The sequence below is a fragment of the Bombina bombina genome, chromosome 12, assembly GCF_027579735.1.
Source record: "Bombina bombina isolate aBomBom1 chromosome 12, aBomBom1.pri, whole genome shotgun sequence".
Lineage (NCBI taxonomy): Eukaryota > Metazoa > Chordata > Amphibia > Anura > Bombinatoridae > Bombina > Bombina bombina.
In genome coordinates this window covers 18,706,549-18,734,341 of record NC_069510.1, presented here as the reverse complement: position 1 = coordinate 18,734,341, position 27,793 = coordinate 18,706,549, and the positions used below count along the sequence as shown (strand labels likewise).

Below are 27,793 nucleotides of genomic sequence, written 5' to 3'. Positions count from 1 at the left end.
CCAGCCCCTTTCAATGGGTGTTCCAGTCAAACCTCATCAACAGTGCTAAACTGGGAGCTTCTAAGTACATTTAAAAGGTTTTATACTGGATTTTTATTTCAGTATCTGTACATATTATTCTTTATAGTAGTGTCTATTACATGCAGTTATATGAAAATTGGTTTATACTGTCCCTTTAAACCCATTTTGGCTACTTTTACCCTAACAAGGATTTTTACTTTATAAGTAACTCATAATGTTTTTGCCTCACATTAATTGGAGATACTGAAGTATCGTTTGACCTTAGAAGATCTTTCTGCATTACTACATATAGGGATTAAATCCCCCCAGGCTATTCATATACCTCATATCTATGCTTGAGACCAGAGTATCTATCCATATTTTATATCTCCTCTGCGTAATGCCCTCAACATTGTGCAGAGAAGAGGTTTTGTATGTTTAATCCCCTTTTTCTTTATATATTGTGCATATATAAGAAAATGTTTATATAAATCATACACATCCTAATCAACAAATAAACTTGCTTCTGGGTAAAGCGACAAAATGTTCAGAAGTGATTAGTGAAACATAACGCTAAACCAATACCCATGCCCAGTAAAAGTCTCAGCAGCACTTCCCTTTATTAAGGATTTCTACAAACAGAGCTGAATAAATGAGATATCAAGAAATGTCTTACAGTCAATATGCAAAGAACAGACAGAACTCTACAGGAAAGAATGAATAATGACTGCACAGCGTATATCAAAAGAACGCGCAGAAATGCTTTCATTATCGGCATTATTCTGTTTGTACAACATCCTATCACATAATTTGTTTTATAGTTTGCAATGTCCCTAATGAATTCCTGTAATTCCTCACATCACATTTTATATCATTTGAAAATGAAAAAACTGAGCTTTTCCTCTTCCGCCCCGAACACACTGAGACATCTTCAACAGATATTTAACCTCATTCTAGCGCTGTCTAGTTAGCATATTCTCTCTGATGTTTTTTTCAGGTATATAAAAGCAGAATTCTAAAGCTTTTTCATTATCAACTGTCTGTGCTTTTATATTTCTGTTGTCCAAATGAAGGTGCACAGATCATAGGGCCCTTGCGGTTTCAGGCTTACACAAGCTATCCAGCACCTGAAAGGCTTTGAAGCTATCTCCGCAACTTCATAAATGGCACTCGTACTGCAATCCCTAAACACTGAAGGCCAGATTACAAGTGGAGCAGTATTTTTCGTTTCCGCTACAGCGATAACCCTGCTAGAATTAAGATTTTTGCACTAGTCGGGTTGTGCTGGTATAACAAGCTGAAAGTAAATTGTTTTTGCTCTAGCGGTAACCCGACTAGCGCAAAAATCTGAACTTAGAATATTGTGTGCGCATTCACAGAATCCCCCACAAAAGTCAATGGAGAAAAAAAAAAGTGGAAAAAAACCTAACACCCGGGGGTGTTTGACCAGAGCTGTTCATACAACTACTTATTGCTGACACACGAGAGTGCTCGTAACTTTATACAACATTGCTGTTGACAGTGGACAACTACGCAAAATATTAGAAGATAGAAAGGCTGCCGAACACCATAACTACCATGAGAGGTAATCCCCTTCTAGACAAATGGGACGTATTTCTGACAAGGCTAGAGAGCCTCTTCCAACCTCTCATTGAGAAAGCGCTATCTGAGAGTGAACTGCAGCTTCTTATGGATAGATTACCACAGACTATATCAACGGTGAAAACTACGCAGCAGACTATTGCCCACAGACCTGAATCTTACACGAGGCCCATGAAAGTTGAAACCCTTAGCACTCAGATAAAGAGGGAGCCTTCTCAACGAGCTGATACTCTACTTTACACATCTCTATCAACGGAGCAGAAAGACTGGGCAGACAAAGCTTACCGGGGCTCTCCTGGTGCAAAGCGGCTTTTCCCGGTGCGGAGAGATGGGCTACAACAGCATAGCCTTCAAGTTAAGATGGGGCCTGGTAAAATAGAAGCATCGAGTAGCGGTGGCGGAGGCCGCAAAGAAGGCGCGAAGGAGCCACCTTATTATCGCACGATGACAGCTCAGCTATTACACCTGAGCGGGCACTGGCCGGGACCGCTGGGGTTACCTCTGGGCCTGGGGGGTGACTCCGGAAGGTCCGAGTCTCCAGAGATCCTAAATCCCTCTCTAAACGGTGATTCTCCAGAAATCTCCAAGACCTATACCTTGCAAAATGGAGCATCGCACAGCGATCAAAGAACCAGCTACCGAACAGGCCCACTGGGTAAGCACTTCAGCATTACTCTGGCCGCGCCGGGGTCAAGATCAAAGGCAGGACATTTAATAGGGGGTCTCGCTGTTACCTAACAACCTCTGTAAGAATCAAGCAGGGATAAGTCCCCTAGGACTATAGCTAAATATTACGATCTTACTATGCCTTAAGTTAAAGAAAGTTTTGTTCTGTTTGATAATATGGTTCTCTTTTTTTAGATGTTTTGTTTAGGAATGTTATTCATTATGCACACAGGGCTCAAATTCGTTCATGCAGCATTGTATGATATAATCAGCATACTTCAACTCTTATGTACATAAACCCTCTATAGCTTCATATGCACAATAATTAGTTAAAGGAAAGTAGATCCATCAGTGGGATGTTGTATCACATATATTTATTTTAATGGGAGTTTTCAAACAGTATGTTGCTGGGTGAAGTGTTATCATCCCTCCTCAAACTAGGTAAATAGGTGTGTGTTGTGGGGGTTAAGGGGGGGCCCTAAGCAGACACTGCTCAAGTCATATAGAAGGAGAGACACTGGACCCTACGAAAAGCTAAGTCATCAGGTTGTGCAGACTCACATAAACTGTCTTGTCAGGCGGTCCGCGGCCGGGACCGCGAGACAGACACAATGCACATAGCATTTGGCATCCATGATAACACTACCAACTTTAGGCATATATATATATTTTAATGGGATAGTAAACCACCCATAGTTAACCACCTTTCTCTTTTTCCTTTAATGTTCATTCTCCTCAAATATGGTACCCCAATTTGTACCTTCAGACTGACCCCACAGATAAACTCGCATAAAAGGGAAGTTTTGTTTTTTCCAAAGGGTTTTGTACAATTTTCTTAGGATAAATACAGTAGGCACAGTTTCTAATTTTTACACTACCAGGTCACAGTGGTCTGTTGTGTTAGATCTATGTTGAAGCTGTGCAACGGTTAATAGAATGTGTCAAGATGTTATGCCCATACATTATGTTCAGCTCAGGTCTAAGTATCTGGAATACAACTTGTTAATGTCATACTTGTAATGATTTTGTCAATGTAAGATACTTTTTGTTCTTTGCGTCATAAAATCCTCTGGACTCTAGCTATATCACCTGAAAGGTCCAAGAGTGACCTAATATATTACAGACGGGGAAGGAAAATGAGGACTCTAAAGCAAAATATTCACTCTTGCTATAGAATGTAGATATTATATTGCATACTGCTTATAAATATTGTATGTTTTTTTCTCCTCAATAAAAAATTTAAAATAAAAAAAAAACAAAAAAAAAAAACTAACACCCCACTCTCGCACAAAAATCCTCACATATTCTCATTAGCGCTAACCCAACATACAAATATAAATATTTCATATTCCAATGTTCTTTACGTAATGGAATATGTTCTATTTATTCATAATTAAATGTTTCTACATATATCTGATGTTTTTTTAAACAAATATATATTTATACCTATATATATGTACATATATTTATATATAGGTATAAATATTTACAAATATAAATATTGATATATAAATATCTATTTAAAAATACAAAGAACATATTGCCCTATGTACAGAACATTGGAATGTGAAATATTTACAGTATATTCATAGTTAAACATTTTCTATTAACTCATACAAATTAGTTTCACATACAGATCTTTTTCTATCAGTACAATAACTACATTGTGTATTTTAAATCAAAGTTAACCGCTTATATGTTGGGAGATAAAACAGCAAGACCTGCAAAAGTATAATATTCACAATCGAGAAATAAAATACACCATTTTTTTCTCCCTTTTTCATATTTTTTTCAGCTTCTTGGCTTTAGTTTTCCAAATAGTTTTGTCTTCTGCGAGAAACCTCTTGGGAATCTTCCTACTTCTTGAAGACATTACTGAACCGAGGAATGGATCTGCTCTGCAACAAAGAATAAAGGTTAGTAATTCCTACTTCCTGTTTCACCTGGCATTTATGCCTTTTCCAACTCCGCCTCCCCACACATTGCACCAACCGTTACTTACAGGTGAGCCAAGGGACCCTCCCACTTCCTTTTAACCTGCTCATCACCAGGTACCCATCCCTTTGTGCGCTCCCTTTATATACATTCATTCTGCTTCTAATAGCAAACTTCAGCTAGAAAAAAACTATCAGTGAATAAACATTTTGGTTCAAATGTAATCCTCGTATTAATACATTTTCTTTACTCCTTGCTTATCATTATGTAGAAATGTGAATACATTTCCATATAAAATACAGAATTTGTAAGGAATCTGTGCACTAAACCACACAGAGATGATGAAATTATCATGAAAGAAAGATATTTCTTACAAGTATAGAGATAGCAAGGCAGTATCTGAAGAAACATTTGCATAATGATGTATAAATTTTATTTTTACTACGCTAACAGTTGGGACTTTTTAATGTACAATATACTGTGCTAAACTTTCAAGAACAACATTTTGTACTTTTGATAATCCATTTTCTGTGATAAAACTGGATATGAAAATGGAAAAGCTTCCAAGTGTAACTGTAAGCATTTTTTTTAATGAAATATTTCATGTTGCATTGCCTGTCCCATAAGTGGTAAACTGACCAGTACAATTTGGGTATTTGGTCCCTGGGATGTTGTAAAATCAATACTTCAACCCCTTAACTGCAGATTACGAAACATGTCCATCATCTGCACATTGCATTTCACCCATAGATAATTTGTTTTGCCTCCTTTTCATGTAATTTAACTCTTAGAATTGTGTCCTTTTATGTCACAGATATTGTATATGTGCACCCTGCAGACTTCTCAAGGCTAAACCTGCTGCATGCCCTTTTCAAGTGAAATTTATTAAAAATGACAATGCACAAAAGCAAAATGCACTTACTATGTGGTTAAAAAGCCTTGATAGTCTTATAGCAGACTGCTCTCCAGATAGAGAGTGATCATAGTCTCTGTGGCACAGTCACCTGCTTCCTAGCGTCTCCAGATCACACACGAAGCAGGGACCACTTGACCTTCGTATACAGCAAAGTCCAAAACAGCAGCACTCCAAGTATCAAAAAGACTTTATTTCAACTGAGCAACAGACAGAGAAATCCACAACGTTTCGGTGAACAGACCTTAATCATGTGGTATGATCATGATTAAGGTCTGTTGACCAAATCATTGTTGATTTTCCTGTCTGTTGCTCAGTTGTAATAAAGTCTTTTTGATACTTGGAGTGCTGCGGTTTTGGACTTTTCTGATATAGTTGGGGTGAGTACAGAGCCCCTCAGCTTGCACCCATTGGCAGGAGTGCTGGACTTTCCTTATTTTCTTTGTATACAGCACACAGAAAGGTCCAAAAAGGTGTCCAAATACCTTTACACATTTTGCCCGACCGGGATTTTTAAAGAGGATAAAGTATTGCATAGCTAGCGATTCGTCACTCCGATATTTAAAGGTTGTTAATAGTCCAACCCCTCGCTGGGGGTGTATTTATTGTGCAATAGTTAGACATTAATATAAGCAATTATATAAGAAAATGACATCAGAATAATATTAAAAACACCAAACATCCTCCTAGATTACAAAACGCATTCCATAGTTTCTAAAAACAATCTCTATTAGTCCCAATGTCATTCAAGGGTCAAGTTGAAATTTTAAAGTGTACGCTAAACCATTAATTGACACTTTGTCAACTGTAGCAAGCAACAAATGCCTAAATAATAACTTGATAAGACAACAGTTGTTATGATTCATCTATAATTGTGATATAGTTAGCAAATATAAAGTAATGATTTGATGGGTGTGCCAAGATTAAAGAACGACTGAAATTCTCTCTACCCATCAACTGAAAGGCTTTTAACTTAAATCCATAAAAAAAAACTATAGCTGAATAAATAGGGGAAAAAGAGAACTCTTTTTTTCTCTGATGACTTAAACCTTATGTGAAAGTGATATCTTCTTTACATATTTGCTGCAACTTGAAATTTGTCTGAAACGGCAAATTTTAAATAAATAAAAACACTCTCACACACACACACAGATATACACACAATTAATACAATTAAATATGTTGTATGTAGCTCAAACGCAAAGCTTTGTTTAACTGTTACGCCTCAAATGAAAAGTGTCACAAAACACATCAAAAAACATTTAAATGTACAGTTAAACTCATAAAACACTATCTAATAAATATACATTACACAGTACAGTTACACACATAATAACAGTATCTAATAAATATAAATTACACAGTACAGTTACACACATAATAACATTATCTAATAAATATACATTACACAGTACAGTTACACTTATAATAACACTATCTAATAAATATACATTACACAGTACAGTTACACTTATAATAACACTATCTAATAAATATACATTACACAGTACAGTTACACACATAATAACACTATCTAATAAATATACATTACACAATACAGTTACACTCATAACAACACTATCTAATAAATATACATTACACAATACAGTTACACTCATAACAACACTATCTAATAAATATACATTACACAGTACAGGTACACTTATAATAACACAATCTAATAAATATACATTACACAGTACAGTTACACACATAATAACACTGTCTAATAAATATACATTACACAGTACAGTTACACTCATAATAACACTATGTAATAAATATACATTACACAATACAGTTACTCATAATAACACTATCTAATAAATATACATTACACAGTACAATTACACTCATAACAACACCATCTAATAAATATACATTACACAATACACTTACACTGATAATAACACTATCTAATAAATATACATTACACAATACAGTTACACTCATAATAACACTATCTAATAAATATACCTTACATAGTATAGTTACACACATATCACTATCTAATAAATATACATTACACAGTACAGTTACACACATATCACTATCTAATAAATATACATTACACAGTACGGTTACACACATAATAACACTGTCTAATAAATATACATTACACACTACAGTTACACACATAATAACACTGTCTAATAAATATACATTACACACTACAGTTACACACATCACTATCTAATAAATATACATTACACAGTACGGTTACACACATAATAACACTGTCTAATAAATATACATTACACTGTACAGTTACACTCATAATAACACCATCTAATAAATATACATTACACAGTACAGTTACACACATTATAACACCACCTAATAAATATACATTACACAGTACAGTTACACACATAATGACTGACTAATAAATATACATTACACAGTACAGTTACACACATAATAACACTATCTAATAAATATACATTACACAGTACACTTACACTCATAATAACACTATCTAATAAATATACATTACACAGCACAGTTACACACATAATAGCACTCTCTAATAAAAAACATTTAAATGTACAGTTACTCATAATAACACGATTTAATAAAAACATTTAAATGTACAGTTACACTCATAATAACACTATGTAATAAATATACATTACACAGTACAGTTACTCATAATAACTCTATCTAATAAATATACATTACACAGTACAGTTACACTCATATTAACACTATCTAATAAATATACATTACACAGTACAGTTACACACATAATAACACTTTCTAATAAATATACATTACACAGTACAGTTACACTCATAATAACACCATCTAATAAATATACATTACACAGTACAGTTAGACTCATAATAACGCTATCTATTAAATATACATTACACAGTACAGTTACACTCATAATTACACTATCTAATAAATATACATTACACAGTACAGTTACACACATAATAACACTATGTAATAAATATACATTACACAGTACAGTTACACTCATAATAACACTATCTAATAAATATACATTACACAGCACAGTTACACACATAATAACACTGTCTAAAAAAACATTTAAATGTACAGTTACTCATAATAACACGATTTAATAAAAAACATTTAAATGTACAGTTACACTCATAAAAACACTATGTAATAAATATACATTACACAATACAGTTACTCATAATAACACTATCTAATAAATATACATTACACAGTACAGTTACACTCATAATTACACTATCTAATAAATATACATTACACAGTACAGTTACACACATTACACTGTCTAATAAATATACATTACACAGTACAGTTACACTCATAATAACACTATCTAATAAATATACATTACACAGTACAGTCACACACATAATAACACTAATAAATATACATTACACAGTACAGTTACACTCATAATAACACTATCTAATAAATATACATTACACAGTACAGTTACACTCATAATAACACTATCTAATAAATATACATTACTCAGTACACTTACACAGATAAAAACACTATGTAATAAATATACATTACACAGTACAGTTACACTCATAATAACACTATCTAATAAATATACATTACACAGTACAGTTACACACATAACACTATCTAATAAATATACATTACACAATACAGTTACTCATAATAACACTATGTAATAAATATACATTACACAGTACAGTTACACTCATAATAACACTGTCTAATAAATATACATTACACCGTACAGTTACACACATAATAACACTGTCTAATAAATATACATTACACAGTACAGTTACACTCATAATAACACTATCTAATAAATATACATTACACAGTACAGTTACACTCATAATAACACTATCTAATAAATATACATTACACAGTACACTTACACACATAATAACACTATGGGCGCCATGTACTAAGCTTCGAAGTGACCGTCCGTCTGTATTTCCGCGTCAAAATTAGCTCACGATCTGCTTCTCGTATGTATCAATCTGCGATCTGCTCGAAAAACCACTATTTTTCATCAGCGATCGTAATTTTACTCAACTCATCGTTCCGAAGCCTTTTTCCACTTACTACATGTTCGATCGCACGTAAATTCGCTGTAATCGGAAATTATGAATGTTACAACTAATCCGCCCGCTCCAACTTTCACTGTAACTTCGCGTGATTTCCTTCGCGACCATTTAGGTAGCGAATACAATAGAAAACTATAGGGGTTATCAACCTGACGCCAGGTAGAAGTACTTAAGTGAAAGGACTAGACTACTATTGTAGCATTATTGGTTTTTGGATCAGTGAATGAAGATGGCCTTATTTTTTTAAAATACATTAAGCAATATGAAAAAAAATTGAGCATATTAGATAATTTAAAATGTTTTTCATGCTCCATCATGAATGCTTTCCTTTTTCGTTCACTGGAACTTTAAAAAAATAGATACAGAGAGAAGTTATGTAAATCATAAATCTATTTTAAAGGAACAGTAAAGCAGAAATTGTACAATCAAGATTCCGTTAACAGAATCCAATTTTGTAAAACATGAACGTAAGAGAAACAATTTTGGAGCAGACAAGAAAACAATATAAATATTAATTTATAACTTATAATTACCACGAATATCGCTATCACAGTCATCGGTTATGCCCTCAATGACCTCCGTGCCAAGCCTCTGTAAAACTTTTCTTTCAAAGTCTGTCAAATCTGCGACATAAGGTTGTCCGCCTCCAGTACCTCGGGCATATTGCTTTTCTTTGGCAATTTTGGATTTAGTTTGACGCTTGATATCGTTGAACCTTTTTTTGCAGGACTCGATATCTTTTTTAGTGGGTCCTTGAGCACTCACTGCGTCACTAATTTTCTCCCAAATAATCTTCTTACGAGCGCCTGGGGTTTGCTTGACTCGACTACCATAAATATAAACAAGTACAACATTCTGTTGATGCGAGAAGTTAGGGTTGCGAGTCTTCTTAGAAGTAGCAGAATCTCCGGAGCAAGCCATCTTGTGAATACCGAAAAGTAAATAAACAATATTCTAAGATTTCTGGGAAAATGCACATTCTTATACATGTCAGCAGCCAGACGTTGCCGCTTGTCTGGCGATTATGACACCTAGATCGTCACGTGGGTAAAGAACTAAACCAATCAGGTCGCAGACTGCTTCTTAACTTTGCTCTTTCGCGCCGAACGAAGCTTCAAAGTTATCAATAATCCGATTGTCTTCGACACACAATAGACGCGAAATTTTACGGCTTGGTTTTTAGTACATTCATGTAACGAAGTGCCATCCGCATGGTGCGAATGCCGGCGGGTTATTTCGATACGGTCTGTGCAAAAAAATTGACGCCTTAGTACATGGCGCCCTATGTAATAAATATACATTACACAGTACAGTTACACTCATAATAACACTATCTAATAAATATACATTACACAGTACAGTTACACACATAACACTATCTAATAAATATACATTACACAGTAAAGTTACTCATAATAACACCATGTAATAAAAAATATTTAAAACAAAATTGCATAAAAAAGTTATAAGGGCTCAAGTATATATGGTCTTGCAAAGGGGTTTAACATAGAGATACATATTTATGCAATATTCATATTTAATAAAGTGTTTACTGTAAATATTTCTCATTCCAATATTCTTCATAAACGAGAATAGGGAGAATATGTTCTAAGTATATATAGACATATCCATATATATATATATATATATATATATATATATATATATATATATATATATATATATATATATATATATAAATAGGTATAGATATATATTTTACCAATATCATCAGATATATGTAGAAATATGTATTATTGGAATGTGAAATATTGATATTTTCATGTTGGGATAGCACATTTGAGAAAACACAATCAGGTTTGCGCGGGGGTAGGGTGTTAGATTTTTTTCTACTTTTCGTGCTCCATTGACTTCTTTGGGTGAATACCTTAACGCAATTGCAAGATTCAAATTTTGTATTTTTGGGTTCGTCCAGTTCGCACATGAGTGAAAGCATTTTAAACTTAATACCAGTGCTACCTGACACGCGAAAAAAGCTTACTTCCTGCAGAATTAGCATTGGAGCAGGAGCGATAAATAGCACTCCACTAGCTATCTAGCCCTATATTGGGAATTTGATCTTAATTGACCTTTATTACAACAGAATTAGGATGGACTTGGCACTACCTAAGCATTGGGAAAGACAAATTTGTGTTGCCCACCCATCCCAGCCCCTATTATTTTCCCCTCCCCTTGTATTTCCAATACAGTAGAAATCCAGGTGGGAAGTTGGTCATAAAGTAGCCCCAAATGAAAGCCAGGCAAATAAACCATATAGAATATAATGTTATAATAATAATTTAAACAGAAAATTGAAGCAAATACAGAGTGGGAAAATGATAAGCTATAACAAGGGATTTTCAAACCTGTCCTCATTCCTCCCAAACAGGCCAGATTTTCAGGATATCTGAAGTAGAGTACATGTGAAATAATCAGCTGATCAGTAAACATTGTTATTAACCTGCCCTAGGTAATCCTGAAAATCTGTCCTGTTAGGGAGTCCTTAGGACAGGTTTAGACTAAGGGCAGATAAGTATTGCCCCTACACCTAGGCAGGATACCAATCTGAAACCATTGGTCCAGGTCAACCTTCTAGCTCGGCTCTGTATGGAGAATGAGCAGGTAAAGCACACCAGTGTGTCATTAGATTTCATACTGCCTTAGGCTTGCAAAAATCATCTATCCATTACTTTTATGTCATATTTGTCTTGTTTATATTTCCCACAACTAGGAGAATAGTTTTCAATTTCTAGCTGTTTAACCCCTATTTAATGTGTGCTAGTATGTTTTTAATCTCCCCCTGCCCTGTCCCATTCTGAGAGATGACTTTGATCATTAACCTTATCGATCGTGAAATGCGTTGTGTTCCTATACAATATGTTATCTGGGATGATGAGCGATAATTCAGACTGAACTTTATGTTCTGGGATAAGATTTATTAAGCAATGCTCATTTGTGGCAAAAGGGACATTCTAATGCATAAATCGGGACATTCTAGTACAAAAATAACCTTACGGTTCCCATAACTTAGTTATGTCACTTTATACCTAATTCATTAAGATGTCTTGGCACCTATAACAGCATACTAAACTACAAATGCAATACATTACATTTGCATACTATATAGCAATAGGGTTACATGAGTTACCAAGATGAACATGAGCAACGCTAACCTAAGCTCTTTTTGACACGTTATGCCTGATTTTAGGGGCATATTTGGTACAATATCCTGTTCTTTTAATGTTTTATATATATATATATATATATATATATATATATATATATATATATAAAAAATAAATGTATATCTACACCTACCTATATATCAATATGCATATATATATAGATACACATATTTAAAAATGAAAGTGAAGAACATAGGAATTACAGGTATTTCTATAAAAAATACTTAAAAACATTAAAAACAAATAAAATGATATTGCAAGTTTCAAGGCATTTAACTGGCAATAGCTCAAAGTGCACTCTCACTAAAAGCATTGGCACATGCCAGGGTGCTAAGAGGAAATCACAGGATTAATTAGATGTGTTCATCCCTTCATCAGACCATGCACTGTTGTTTGTCTGATGAAGGGTTGAACCCCCACCCCGAAACGTCACTTAGGAATAAAGTTTGGATACACTTGATAAGACCAGTGAGTGCTTTGTCTAATTAACCCTATACAATTAAAACGTGTATTTATGTATGTAATCATTTTTTTTTATTTTTTTTTGTGGTGGTTTGTAACCCTTACACTTTAGATCAGGTCTTGTCAATATTCTAGCACAGTTTCTGCTTTCGTTCGAGTACAAACTATAACTTTTATCTTGTAATATAAGCGTAATTTAACCCGGTCTTCTTATCCATTGAAAGTATAGGTTGTACTAGATGGGATTTACCATGGATTTGTAATATCAAGTTGCATGCTAATGTTACATGGTCCATCTATATTGCTTATCACGAGCCGTGCTATCATTAGCGTGCCACTTGTAATCTGGCCCATTGTATTGCTGTATGTAAAAGTTAACGACAAAATTAGACTTTATTATTCAGAAAGAGTGTTTGGAAAACTAACAAACTACAATTAACATTGTGACAGAATTAAAGCTTCCCAAAGTAAGTGCAACAGGACGCCCAACTTCAGCTTATCACTAACACGTTTGCCTCCTACTAATTTCTGATAAATGCCCATATGTCGTGTTTTATTAGCTCGCACTTTACTAGGGAAGCTCTGCCTAATTAAAAAGATGACAAACTTTATTATTTTCACTTTATAAGTAAATATGTGTATTTTCTTGCTTGCTGTTTTTTTGTCCTTTTTAAAATGTGTCTAAACAGAAATACCAACCTTTTTCCGCCCTCATTATACAATAGATTGAGTGAGCTTAACCTATGATAATTATCTCAGCGCATAGAGACAGTGAAGGAAAAAAAAATACTTCCTGGGGATAGAAAAAAAGAAAAATATTTAATTAAATTCTCTGTGTTCTTTCACCTGCTTCCCTCACTTTTCACAGCTCTTTCTGCTGACTGCTAATTGCAAATCTTCATTTTTTTTAGATTAAAGAGCAATTCATTATATTCTTGAAACCTTGTGTGCTTAACATTGGATAAAGAATAACAAATAGAATGGTATTTAATTTTGGAGATGTCCTTTGATTTTTTTTTTTAGTTTTTAATCTCCCCTGCCCTGTCCCATTCTGAGAGATGACTTTGATCATTAACCTTATTGATCGTGAAATGCGTTAGGTGTTCCTATACAATATGTTATCTGAGGTGATGAGCGATAATTCAGACAGAACTTTGTGTTCTGGGATAAGATTTAATAAGCAATGCTCATTTGTGTCAACAAAAAAAATTATACCTTGGAACAGGTTGTGCAAAGGCAATAATATCTTTAATGCTTTAAGGATTAAACAAGACTATATTTGCATCCTTATAAGAACTTTCATTATCTTTTCCTCTTTTTTTTGTAATTTAGCCAAGAGAATTAACTGTTCCAGTTCTGAGTATTGGATATGCACACTACAGAGTTCAAAACCTTAACCCTGCTACATATCTATACCAATAGAGATTTGATAATAAAATTACAGTAGCTAGTAGACTTGTAAAGCAGCAAAAAAATAGTTTCTGACCAATCTTACAGTGATTGTTAACCTTAACAAATTACTGGCCAGTATATAAAAGTAAAATTAAAAAAGGGGCACTTAAATTCATTAACATTTTGAAAGACACTTCATTTTTAAAATATTTACCACTGAGTTATGGTAAACATTGCGCCGTTCCTCCTCCCACATTTCATACTGTATTTAGCAGATCGATGACAAATCCAGCTTCATCCAATTGTTGCTTGCCCCACGAGCTGGATGCCAGATGGGGCACATAACGATTGGATGAAGCCAAATTCTTCCTCCACATGCTAAATACAGTAGGGGCGGAGGAACGGCAGTATGTTTACCATACCTCAATGGTAAATATTTTAAAAATGAAGCATCTTTTAAAATGTTAATGAATTCAAGTGCCCATGTTTTAAATATTACTTTTATATACTGGGCAGTAATTTATTAAAATTTGCAATCACTTTAAGGAACGAGTATTCTGAAAAAAAAATCCTAATATTCGTCTGCTGTACTGTTTGGTTTTCGTTTAGTTTAAAACTAAATAAATAATGAATACATCACAGAGCTCCAGGCCACTAATAGGTGGCTTTGTGCAGCAAATCCAAGAACCTAAAGGTTAAGGTTCTTTTGCGCAGGCTCAGGGTTCCGCCACCATCTTTTAGCATGGCCCAGGGCTCTGTGAAAAGGGATTGGTATTTAACCCTTAAAAAGCTAATTTAAAGTAAACAAATGAATATTGACAAATTTCGTATGGATTGGCTCCCCCATATAAGGCAATTAGTGGGTGGAGATTTGATATTAAAATACAATTGCAGCAAATCGTCTGTTAATTTGTTAATGTATTCAAAAAACCTTCACACTCTCCTAGTAGGTTAATTGATTACAAGACAGCAGAAGAATCTTGTAATTAGAAGGTATCTTATGTCTCTTGCCTTGATATTGAAGCGGCTATGCACTTTTAACATCAGCTTTTAAAACCAAATAATTGTTTTGTTATTTAAGACAGGCAGCTAATATTGTATTACATCTCTTTACTCTCTTCTGGCAGCAAAACTGCTAAAAAAGGTAGAACTCATCTAAATACTCGATAGACTATAGTGCTAACAGCTAACATACACGTGTATGTATATATATATATAATATAATATAACCCAGAAACCTGAACTCTAGACAAAAGGATTCATCGCAAGTCCTAAATCTGCTGTAGCCATAGAGACAGAAATAAAATGGCAAATCCAGAGCCAAAATGAAGAATTGTCTTCTTGCTAGGAAATTATAAGAAAATAGTAATAGGCGCACACTGTAAATATTAAACAACACAAATGTAAATAGGATTTTATTACAGAGAATAGAAAATACCTATGATATATGAATGAGATTTTATTACAGAGAATAGAAAATACCTATGATATATGAATGAGATTTTATTACAAAGCAGGAGGCTGTTATTGCATTTCTGACGCTAAGAAATTAAGAAGCCATTAAAAACTAACATTTACTTACAAAACCTACTTACTGTGCAGATCCTGTAAGAGAGAAACGTTATTATAAAAGTTTGTAAAATCAGCAGACGAGTTTGGAGGAGGATAAGTAACAGAATTACTTTCCTTCTACTCCAGAAGCAGAGTGAGCATGTGCAATTAATCCGTATAGAAGCTCCTCCCCACTCGTTCATCACTGTTCCTTCTACTCCAGAAGCAGAGTGAGCATGTGCAATTAATCCGTATAGAAGCTCCTCCCCACTCATCCATCACTGTTTCTTCTACTCCAGAAGCAGAGTGAGCGTGTGCAATTAATCCGAATAGAAGCTCCTCCCCACACATCCATCACTGTTCCTTCTAGTAGATGGTGCAGGTCTTTAGGAATTATAGTCCCTCTGATGATAAGAAGAAAAAGGCTTGGTGTATATGTTAAAGCCAATTAATAAAGGTGCAGTATACTCACTCCATGGGTTGCATGGTATCCGCTTGTCTGAAGTGTACCACTCAGATATCTGGTAGCAGTGATCCAAAGAGGTTCAGTGAACTGAGAGTAAAATAAAAACTCCAGTGAAAATATGTAGATTTTGTGGTAATAAAATAAGTATTAACTTACTCAATTAAAATAGGACTTCCGGCCGTCACAGCAAAAAAGGAAATAATATTCAAGTTTGGATAAAAAATATTTATTAGCTCAACGCGTTTCAACGTGTATAAACGTCTTTTTCAAGAGCAAATATGAAACAGGTTAAAACAGTTGTGCAGAAGCAGAGTGAGCGTGTGCAATTAATCTGTATAGAAGCTCCTCCCCACTCATCCATCACTGTTCCTTCTACTCCAGTAACAGAGTGAGCATGTGCAATTAATCCGTATAGAAGCTCCTCCCCACTCATCCATCACTTTTTCTTCTACTCCAGAAGCAGAGTGAGCGTGTGCAATTAATCCATATAGAAGCTCCTCCCCACTCATCCATCACTGTTCCTTCTACTCCAGAAGCAGAGTGAGCGTGTGCAATTAATCCGTATAGAAGCTCCTCCCCACTCATCCATCACTGTTCCTTCTACTCCAGAAGCAGAGTGAGCATGTGCAATTAATCCGTATAGAAGCTCCTCCCCACTCATCCATCACTGTTCCTTCTACTCCAGAAGCAGAGTGAGCGTGTGCAATTAATCCATATAGAAGCTCCTCCCCACTCATCCATCACTGTTCCTTCTACTCCAGAAGCAGAGTGAGCATGTGCAATTAATCTGTATAGAAGCTCCTCCCCATTCGTTCATCACTGTTTCTTCTACTCCAGTAGCAGAGTGAGCATGTGCAATTAATCCGTATGGAAGCTCCTCCCCACTCATCCATCACTGTTCCTTCTACTCCAGACGCAGAGTGAGCGTGTGCAATTAATCTGTATAGAAGCTCCTCCCCATTTGTTCATCACTGTTTCTTCTACTCCAGAAGCAGAGTTCTACAGCCAATAGGAAGCTGTAGTGATAGCTTCTATAGAGAGTAAAGGGCTATCCTGCATGACCCAATACTTGTGCAGAAGCAGAGTGAGTGTGTGCAATAATCCGTATAGAAGCTCCTCCCCACTCATCCATCACTGTTCCTTCTACTCCAGTAGCAGAGTGAGCGTGTGCAATTAATCCGTATAGAAGCTCCTCCCCACTCGTTCATCACTGTTCCTTCTACTCCCGTAGCAGAGTGAGCGTGTGCAATTAATCCGTATAGAAGCTCCTCCACACTCATCCATTACTGTTCCTTCTACTCCAGAAGCAGAGTGAGCGTGTGCAATTAATCCATATAGAAGCTCCTCCCCACTCATCCATCACTGTTCCTTCTACTCCAGAAGCAGAGTGAGCGTGTGCAATTAATCCAAATAGAAGCTCCTCCCCACTCATCCATCACTGTTCCTTCTACTCCAGAAGCAGAGTGAGCGTGTGCAATTAATCCGTATAGAAGTTCCTCCCCACTCATCCATCACTGTTCCTTCTACTCCAGAAGCAGAGTGAGCGTGTGCAATTAATCCAAATAGAAGCTCCTCCCCACTCATCCATCACTGTTCCTTCTACTCCAGTAGCAGAGTGAGCGTGTGCAATTAATCCGTATAGAAGCTCCTCCCCACTCATCCATTACTGTTCCTTCTACTCCAGAAGCAGAGTGAGCGTGTGCAATTAATCCATATAGAAGCTCCTCCCCACTCATCCATCACTGTTCCTTCTACTCCAGAAGCAGAGTGAGCATGTGCAATTAATCCATATAGAAGCTCCTCCTCACTCATCCATCACTGTTCCTTCTACTCCAGAAGCAGAGTGAGCGTGTGCAATTAATCCAAATAGAAGCTCCTCCCCACTCATCCATCACTGTTCCTTCTACTCCAGAAGCAGAGTGAGTGTGTGCAATTAATCCGTATAGAAGCTCCTCCCCACTCATCCATCACTGTTCCTTCTACTCCAGAAGCAGAGTTCTACAGCCAATAGGAAGGTGTAGTGATAGCTTCTATAGAGACTAAAGGGCTATCCTGCATGACCCAATACTTGTGCAGAAGCACAGTGAGCATGTGCAATTAATCCATATAGAAGCTCCTCCCCACTCATCCATCACTGTTTCTTCTACTCCAGAAGCAGAGTTCTACAGCCAATAGGAAGCTGTAGTGATAGCTTCTATAGAGAGTAAAGGGCTATCCTGCATGATCCAATACTTGTGCAGAAGCACAGTGAGCATGTGCAATTAATCCGTATAGAAGCTCCTCCCCACTCGTTCATCACTGTTTCTTCTACTCCAGAAGCAGAGTTCTACAGCCAATGGGAAGCTGTAGTGATAGCTTCTATAGAGAGTAAAGGGCTATCCTGCATGACCCAATACTTGTGCAGAAGCACAGTGAGCATGTGCAATTAATCCGTATAGAAGCTCCTCCCCACTCATTCATCACTGTTTCTTCTACTCTAGAAGCAAAGCGCTAAAGCCAACAGGAAGCTGTAACACTATTTTCCATGAGGGATGTGCAACGCTAGATATTAGTGTGTTACACATTCACAAAAAGAAATCTGGCTCTGAAAATCACCGAAAGCCGCTGGTGGCCACCATCTTTGGCATTTGTTATCTCACAAATCCCTCAAATGCACATGCCTAGTTTCCATACAGTATAATGGCGCCCACTTACGCAGCTAAATAGACCTTTAATCTCTATGGAAGCTAGATATACAGTTTCCTATTGGCTGTAGTGCTCAGTTTGTATCTGAAACAGAGGAAATGGGTGAACAAAAGGGGCAAAGAGGATAAACTGAGGGTAAAGGGGGTTTTGCAATAACTTTTCTTATATTTCTTACAGGATCTGCAAGGTAAGTATGTTTTGTAAATAATATTTTTGTCCCTTTAAATGTGCATTAAATACCTCTTGATTAATATAAAAAATTGTTCTTTGACTCACGCTCCCTAGAGAGACCAAAAAGCAAATTAAATAGCTGGTTTGTACCATTTTGAAAACCTAGGTAACAAATTTTGCTTTTTGGCCTATTTAGGGAGCATCTTACAAACAGGTTTTACACTAAAACAAAAGTTGCTTAATGTCCCTTTAACATTTTTAATGCACGGTTGATTTGGTTTTAAATAAAAAAAAAATGTTAAAACATGATATAACAATATCAGTATTTTGCATTTAAGTTATTTGGGAGATAATCTCCTTGAAGAAAAGATTTTTAAGGCTTCAGATTGTGAACTAAAAAATGAATGTATTCCTATTTCTGGCAAGGTGTGGTTTAGAGATTGGTTTATAAAGTTTAACATAAGAGATCAGTATTTGACGTCTATGCGAAGAATGAAGCTTAATTGCTTGTATAGTTTGTTGGATAGTTGTTTTACCAATAAAGATTTGTTCAAAGGCCTAAAGAGGTTCAACATAAAGGAGGGTTTTTAATTGAAATAGTTCTCACAATTCTGCCAATGAAATTATCCAGTTGGAACCTAACAGATCCTGCATCTTTAAAAAGATAACTCTGTTCAGTTAATAGTCTACTAAATATTTCCTCCAGTACCTTTTGAACACTCTGCAAGAATATTTAAGGAACCTTACAGTGTTTAGATGTTGTCAATACATTTCTGGACATTAAATAACCATTAAAAATCTCTTCTAGAGTCAGAAGGAACATTTGATCTGGAAGCACCACCCAACTGATGTATTGGATTGACAAAATAAATTTCTGTCTTCATAAGTACTAGGGTAAGAGTGTTCTTTGTTAAAGTTTACCAATTTAAGGGACCCTACAAATTTCAATCCATACAGTCGATATGAAGATTTTTTTATTTTTTTTTGGTTCCCCCTTGTTCCTGTCATAGGAAACAATAGGAGTAGTTCTCCGTCCAACACGGCTGACATTAGATTCTAGGATTAGGGTAGGCAGACTGGTCTCTTGAAGTGCCGAATATACAGATACGCAAATACCTGAAACATGTATACATATATAAGTTTATGTCTAATGAAACCATTATTTATAGCCATCTTTCTCTACTAATGTGGAAGTTATGGTGTTTTATATAAAAAAGTAATAATTTGAGAGTGAGTTTAAAACAGTAACTATTACCACAAAAAAACACTAAAAAAAGATTTCACGAACTTTCAGAGACTAAAGCTGGTGCCGTCAACCATAGAACAAAACAATAACCTTTGCATTCATTACACAAGTTTCTAAAATAAAAATCAGACCTTAGTTCAGAGCACTGGGGTGGCATTCCCATATACAGATCACACCTCAGATTACACCCCTGGACCTGAAAACCCCACTTCTAGATGCAAATCAGCCCCCTCTGTCAGCCCATAGCCACTTATGACCTCAGACCAGTCACTCTTTCAACCATATGTCCACTTATGACCTCAAATAAGACACATATGTTAGCCCCATATTCACCTATGACCTGAGATCGGACACATCTCTTAGCCTCATGTCCACTTATGACCTCAGATCAGACACATCTGTTAGCCCCATGTCCACTTATGACCTCAGATAAGATACATCTGTTAGCCCCATATCAACCTATGACCTGAGATCGGACACATCTGTTAGCCCCAAGACCACTTATAACCTGAAATCAGACACATCTGTTAGTCCCATGTCCACTTATGACCTCAGATAAGACACATCTGTTAGCCCCATATCCACCTATGACCTGAGATCGGACACATCTGTTAGCCCCATGTCCACTTATGACCTCAGATAAGACACATCTGTTAGCCCCATATCCACCTATGACCTGAGATCGGACACATCTGTTAGCCCCATGTCCACTTATGACCTCAGATAAGACACATCTGTTAGCCCCAGGTCCACTTATGACCTAAGATAAGATACATCGGTTAGCCCCATGTCCACTTATGACCTCAGATAAGACACATCTGTTAGCCCCATGTCCACTTATGACCTCAGATAAGACACATCTGTTAGCCCCAAGTCCACTTATGACCTGAAATCAGACACATCTGTTAGCCCCATGACCACTTGTGACTTGAAATCAGACACATCTGTTAGCCCCATATACAATTATGACCTCAGATCAGACACATATGTTAGCCCCATGTCCACTTATGACCTCGGATAAGACACATCTGTTAGCCCATGTCCACTTATGACCTTAGATAAGACACATCTGTTAGCCCCATGTCCACTTATGACCTCGGATAAGACAACTTTGTTAGCCCCATGAGATCATAAGTGGGGCTATCTGAGGGTTTGCCTCACTTATGATCTCAGCCTACCTTACTAACACCTACCTTACTGTAAAGTGAAGAGCTTTGAAGGAGAAATGTACCTTTACTCCATATTAAAAGCTTCTATTGCATGCAGTGTGCTGTAATTAAACATTGCAAAGCAGGCCTTACTGGTAAAGTGGTAGTCAGGGGTATGCGTACTAGAGACATAAAACTGTAATGTATTTAGAGGTATTTCCAGGAGGCTCTAGCTAGCCCTGCCTCTCGTGTCCAACCCCAGCATGACATCTCTCTGACTATAGGGAACTCTTCTCACCAATGTGTCTATGTAAACGACAATATTAATGGTTCTGCATTCTAAATGAATGTTAAAATACAGTTTCAGCAAATTGGACACATAATAACATTTGCAACAGAATAAACCTGTAAAGAATATTTACAAAAGCTCAAGATTCCTACTGTTTCATATAAGTTTATCTAGAAAACCATAATTTTGTTGATTTGGGAACAAAGGTTGAACAGGAGGTTTCTAGATCTCTTTAAAATATCTAAATTGGTGACTTCTCTTTTAGAATTTTTAGCAGATTCTAACTTCTGTATTCTGATAATGTTAAAACTATTGATGTGCCTTCTCTCATGTCAAAATCAAAATCACATACTTTATATGAAAAAGATTCAGCAGATTGAAAAGAATTCAGAGATTTTAGGCACCTGACTGCTCTTTTGTTCCTTTTCAGCAAGAGGGACATTTGTTCAAGATTAGCTCTTAGCATGGGGTGTATTTTACCTCCCTACAGGGATTTAATCGTTTCTAAAAGACACAAGATTTTCTTACATTATAGCAGACTAATGACTATAACTAGGGAGGGCTTTTACCTTTTTTTTTCAGCGGAAACTGATTTTTAAGAGGTATTAAAATGAATTGCTTCTGGCTTAAATTCAATATGTGTTAATTCTTGATTTGACTTTGAGGAAGACTTTACCATTTGCTTAAAATTCCTAAAGTTTCATGAAATGGTCATGATTTAAGCTATAGCAGAATTATGAAAAGGTACTTTTCCCATCCATGTGCCTTTAATTAGTGCTTGCATGACTTGACATATAGATTTAGTGCCATTAATAGCCAACCATTACAAGTGGCTGGGTATTGCTATAGCGAGCTCGCGGTAGCAATTAGCGCTCAAAAATTAGCCAGAGATCAGATCTAAAAGTGCCCCAAATGCGACAAAATTAAAGGGTCTTTTCGTATTTTATGAAAATGCTTCCATGTAATTGCAGGCCACTTCAGATACCAGAGCACAACTGCGTTCACTGGTATTAGGAGTGGAGTACAAATATTGCACTTGCGAAAGCGCAGTTTTGCATTCCATTTATAATTTGGCCCTTAGATGCAAACCCACTGCAGATTAAAGGGACATGGACGTCAAATTAAAACTTTCATGATTATGATAGAGTATGCAATTCTAAAAATCTTTTCAATTGACGTCTATTTACAAATGTACCTTTTTATCTTGGTTTTCTTTGTTGAAAAGCATAACTAGTTAGGCTCAGGAGCAACAGTGCTGGGAGCTAGCTGCTGATTGGTGGCTACACATATATGCCTCTTGTCATTGGCTAACCAGATGTGTTCAGCTAGCTCTCAGTAGTGCATTGCTGCTCTGAAGATTACTTTAACTAGATTTTAACCCCTTTTCAGACCATCAATAATGCACTGTTCTAGCAATTTATTTTTGCTCATCTATGTCCCTTTAAAGTAGTTTATCAAAGTATCCCCTTAAAGACACATTTGCTTTCTCTTTTATTACTGAAATAAACAGCAACAACAAAGCCAGTAAACAAACAGTTAATATTTGAAAGCCCAGGACAGAGGCCGCAAGTAGCAAATGAAAAAAACGACAACAATTAGATTGACACCGTCCATGACCAATCCTGGTCTGTGCCCATAATTCTCCTCTTTCTTTTGTGATTCTCAAAGAAAAATTGCTTGAAGATAATCAGAATAACTCAAATTATACAGGAGGCAAACTCCAAATCCAACAGATAAGATGTTCTTATGAAAACAATACAGAATCACAGGCAATTGTAATCTCATTTTGTTTGATAGTCAAAGCAAATTCCTGTTTTGCTCATTGGACATTAGGATGTTCGTTTTGTTCAGATTTCTTGTGATAGAGTCCTCAGTTAGGAGGTGCTAATAGAAAACAGATCACTGCTAATATAAACTAGTCATACAATATAAATATATAGCAAAATACCAGTAATTAAGTGTTTTGTGATATAAGGGATGGAAAATATTTGTCTTTGTGTCTAATAAAATCATGGTGCGGATGCAATCGTTAAGAAGCAGCGGTCGTAACTCATCCTTAACTCATCCGCCACCTCTGAGGTGGTGAACAGCAATCATCATGATCGGATACGATCAGTATGATTGACACCCCCTGCTAGCGGCCGATTGGCCGTGAATGTGCAGGGGGCGGCATTGTAATGTTAAATGCTTTCAGTGTATGCTGTCGGCATTTAGCGATGTCGAGCGGAAAATGATCCGCTGTAGCAGACATTTCATGTCCGTCCAAAATATGATAAACCTACCCCTATGTGTGTACCTTCAAAAAAGCTATGGTAGTCTCAGTTTATTAAATCAGTGACTCATATTTGTTAGTTCATATTTAATCTAATAAAGTGTGAAAGAGACTTTAAATAAAATTGTCTGAATGTGGAATCATTAGACCGGTCTTGTACTTTAAAGAGACGGTAAACTATCCCAAGGTGTGTCAGTAAAATTGTAGTTACTAGTATCTAAAAGCAGTGACAACCGTAACAATCAATCCCCTTTTCTATGTGTATGTCAGGATTTTTTAACTATTATGTTACAAACTGCTATTTGTAACTGGCCCTTTAAATGGGAAATTGCCCTGCTTCCCTGGATTTTGGAGAAGCCTATTTGCCAGCCTCCTTCCTCATGACTATGGCCCCTGGAAGATTGTGCCCCTGAGAACATATTAACTTTTATTGGGTGTGTATGGCCCTTTAAGAACCGTCTGGGGACATATTGTGACTTTGGTGAACAATGCCCCTTTAAGACTATGTCCCCAGACCTGTAAAATATCTTGTCCCTGGCTTTCTCCCACTTGGTTCAGTAAATAGGGCTTACTGAACCCAGTACCACACAGGCAGAGTGTTCCACTGTTACAAAAGCATTAGTTTTCATTGTGTGCCATTAAGAGTTAATTTTGTTCAATTCTAAATACAAGTTTGCTGGGATCAGCTCTAATTAAAGGGACAGTTCACCCAAAAACTTTCTCCCCTTTACATTATTCCCAATGATCCTTTTTACCTGCTAGAGTGTATTAAATTGGTTGCAAGTAGCTCCTTTACTCATATTTCAGCATTTGAAATAGCTGATTTAGCTTGTAGTTTCCCAACCTATACTGAAAGTTTTGATACTGGCGTATATGCTATTGACAAGCCTAAGTAAACACAGCCAGCAGAAGAGATTACACCCTCAGTGGGGGGCATGATAGTTAAGTAATAAAATGATAATTTTCCATTGTTCTCTCTATGTATTGAGCTTTGGTGTTCCAGACAAATATAAGATAAGGAAGCAAGTCTGTGTACATGAAAGTGATAACATAATGAGATCTGATATTACCTGAAGCTCAACCCATTGTAATAGGTTGTGGTTTCAAAGCACAAAACCAGCTACTTCAGATACACAAATAAACCCGAAAATGCAATTTCTCAAATATTTTATACTCTGCAGTTGGTATAACAAGTCATTTAAAATACATTTATGGAAAAATAATTTTACAGTGTACTGTCCCTTTAAGTTTAGTGATAAACCTTCCCATTGTCTAATCAGACTGCTAGTTGATAAGGTGGACTGCATTGTTTTATTGTGTGTAAATAGTTATCTGCTGAAGAAATGTAATTCTACTATGGCCTGTAAAAGGGCGTTGTCTCTATCTAAATGTATCAAATGTGTGATTGGGGATTTTATGCCTCCCCCTGAGAGTGTCCTGTTTGCATGTAACCTCAATAAAAACCAGGCTGTGTGTTCCAGCACATCAGACCTATTCTGACCCTCTAACTTGCAGCTTTGACTAATGTTTGTAGGGGACATCTATAATCACTACAGGGATTGCTATGCTTTATATACTCCCTTAGCTACTGAGCTCCTGTAAGAGCTCTTGTTCCTGATCCTGCTTCGCTCTAAAGAAGGAAGAGGTTCACCTACTGGAGCCTGGTCGTAGGTCCAGGGCGCAGAGCAGACGGCGAGATACCAGCCCAGTAGCGGTGGTTCAAAGAGTCTGCATTACGTATGGTGGCTACGCAGTAGTTATAGTGTCTACGGTGCTGAAGATCCGTTGGTGAGCGCTAGGAGCATCCTTTTCTACGGTCCAACTTCCAGCCAGCCTGGAGGCAACCGTAACATATTATTTCCATGATATGGGTGTTTTTTTTTCCCTTTCTTTCAGTGAAAAAGTTGATAAATACTGCCAGGTTAGACATGAAAAATTATAAGAAAAACAGCAGTGAAAGGACAGAAGATACAAAACACAAGTTACATATAGAAACAGAGAGAAAAATAAAAAAAGGAAAAATGTTATTGAAAATAAACAATGGTGAAATTTCACCAAATTTTAATACATTTTGTCATGGGGGGGAGAGCATTAAAAACCAGAAAAGCAAATTGGCAGATGGTTAAAATGAATAAACAAATGAAATGGTAAAAGACAATAATTCATTACTGAAGTGCAGACTAAGAGGAGATACTCATGCTGAATGAGATGAGGATGTTGAGTTCATAAGTACAGCTGCTATTATCTGCCTGGACTGCTTCATATTAGTTCTTCAAAGTTCAATTATTTTAACTGTTCCACTGTTGAAGGTGAATGAAGCAACCTACTTATGACCCACGTTTGTTAATGAAGAATCACTCCCAGGAGGCATCAGTCAGCCGTTTCTCAGGGCCATATTTTTCAGTACATTTGTTACCTGAAGTTCCATCATATCTATCCATCCTAAACATAGGTCATGCAGTGACAAGTTGTATGTTCTTAAAGTCCTAAAGAGAAGGAATAAAGAAATATTAATAAAAAAATGCAGGTTTAAAATGTTGTGGGTGATATGAGTTTAGGCACATTACTGCTGTGCCCATCTGGCATTGATACTGTTGCCTAGACGTGGTGAAGACGACTTGCTGAAGTTCAAACCATGCATCAGAATGGGGAAGAAAGGGGATTTAAGTAACTTTGAACATGGCAAGTTTGTTGGTGCCAAACGGGCTGGTCTGAGTATTTCAAAAACTGCTGATCTACTGGTATTTTCACACACAACCATCTCTAGGGTTTACAGGGAATGGTCCAAAAAAGAGAAAATATCTACTGAGCGGCAGTTGTGTAGATGTTGATGTCAGAGGTAAGAGGAGAATGGGCAGATTGGTTCGAGATTATAGAAAGGAAACAGTAACTCAAATAACTACTCGTTACAACCAAGGTATGCAGAATATCATCTCTGAACGCACAACATGTCAAACCTTGAAGCAGGTGGGCTACAGCAGCAGAAGACCACACTGGGTGCCACTCCTGTCAGAACAGGAAACTGAGGCTATAGTTTGCACAGGCTCACCAAAATTGGACAATAGAAGATTGGAAAAATGTTGCCTGTTCTGAGGAGTCTCGATTTCAGCTGCGACATTCAGATGGTAGGGTCAGAATTTGACTTAAACAACATGAAAGCATGGATCCATCTGCCTTGTATCAATGGTTCAGGCTGGTGGTGGTGGTGTAATGGTGTGGGGGATATTTTCTTGGCACACTTTGGGCCCCTTGGTACTAATTGAGCATCATTTAAATGTCACGGTCTACCTGAGTATTGCTGCTGACCATGTCCATCCCTTTATAAGTACAGTGTACCCATCTTCTGATGCCTACTTCCAGAAGGATAATGCACCATGTCACAAAGCTCAAATTATCTCAAACTGGTTTCTTCAACATGACAATGAGTTCACTGTACTCCAATGGCCTCCACAGTCACCAGATCTCAATCCAATAGAGCACCTTAGGGATGTGGTAGAACAGAGGATTCGCATCATGGATGTGTAGCCAACAAATCTGCAGCAACTGCGTGATGCTATCTTGTTAATATGGACCAAAATGTCTGAGGAATATTTCCAACACCTTGTTAAATCTATTCCACAAACAGTTAACGCAGTTCTGAAGGCAAAAGGGGGTCTAACCCGATACTAGCAAGGTGAACCTAATAAAGTTGCCGGTGGTGAGTGTGTATATATACTGTATATATAATGAAGCAGAAGATCTGC

General features: G+C 36.5%; 1 long non-coding RNA gene across 2 annotated transcripts in view; it reads left to right on the top strand.

The window, feature by feature from the left end:
• LOC128643165 (uncharacterized) overlaps positions 1-27,793 on the top strand; it is a 173,704-nt gene that overhangs the window by 84,159 nt on the left and 61,752 nt on the right. Inside the window, exons 3-4 of one of the 2 annotated variants that reach the window (XR_008399779.1) lie at positions 4,064-4,184; positions 19,904-19,989. This is a non-coding gene — a long non-coding RNA (uncharacterized LOC128643165). The remainder of the gene's footprint in view (positions 1-4,063; positions 4,185-19,903; positions 19,990-27,793) is intronic. The other variant, XR_008399780.1, reaches the window with a different exon arrangement.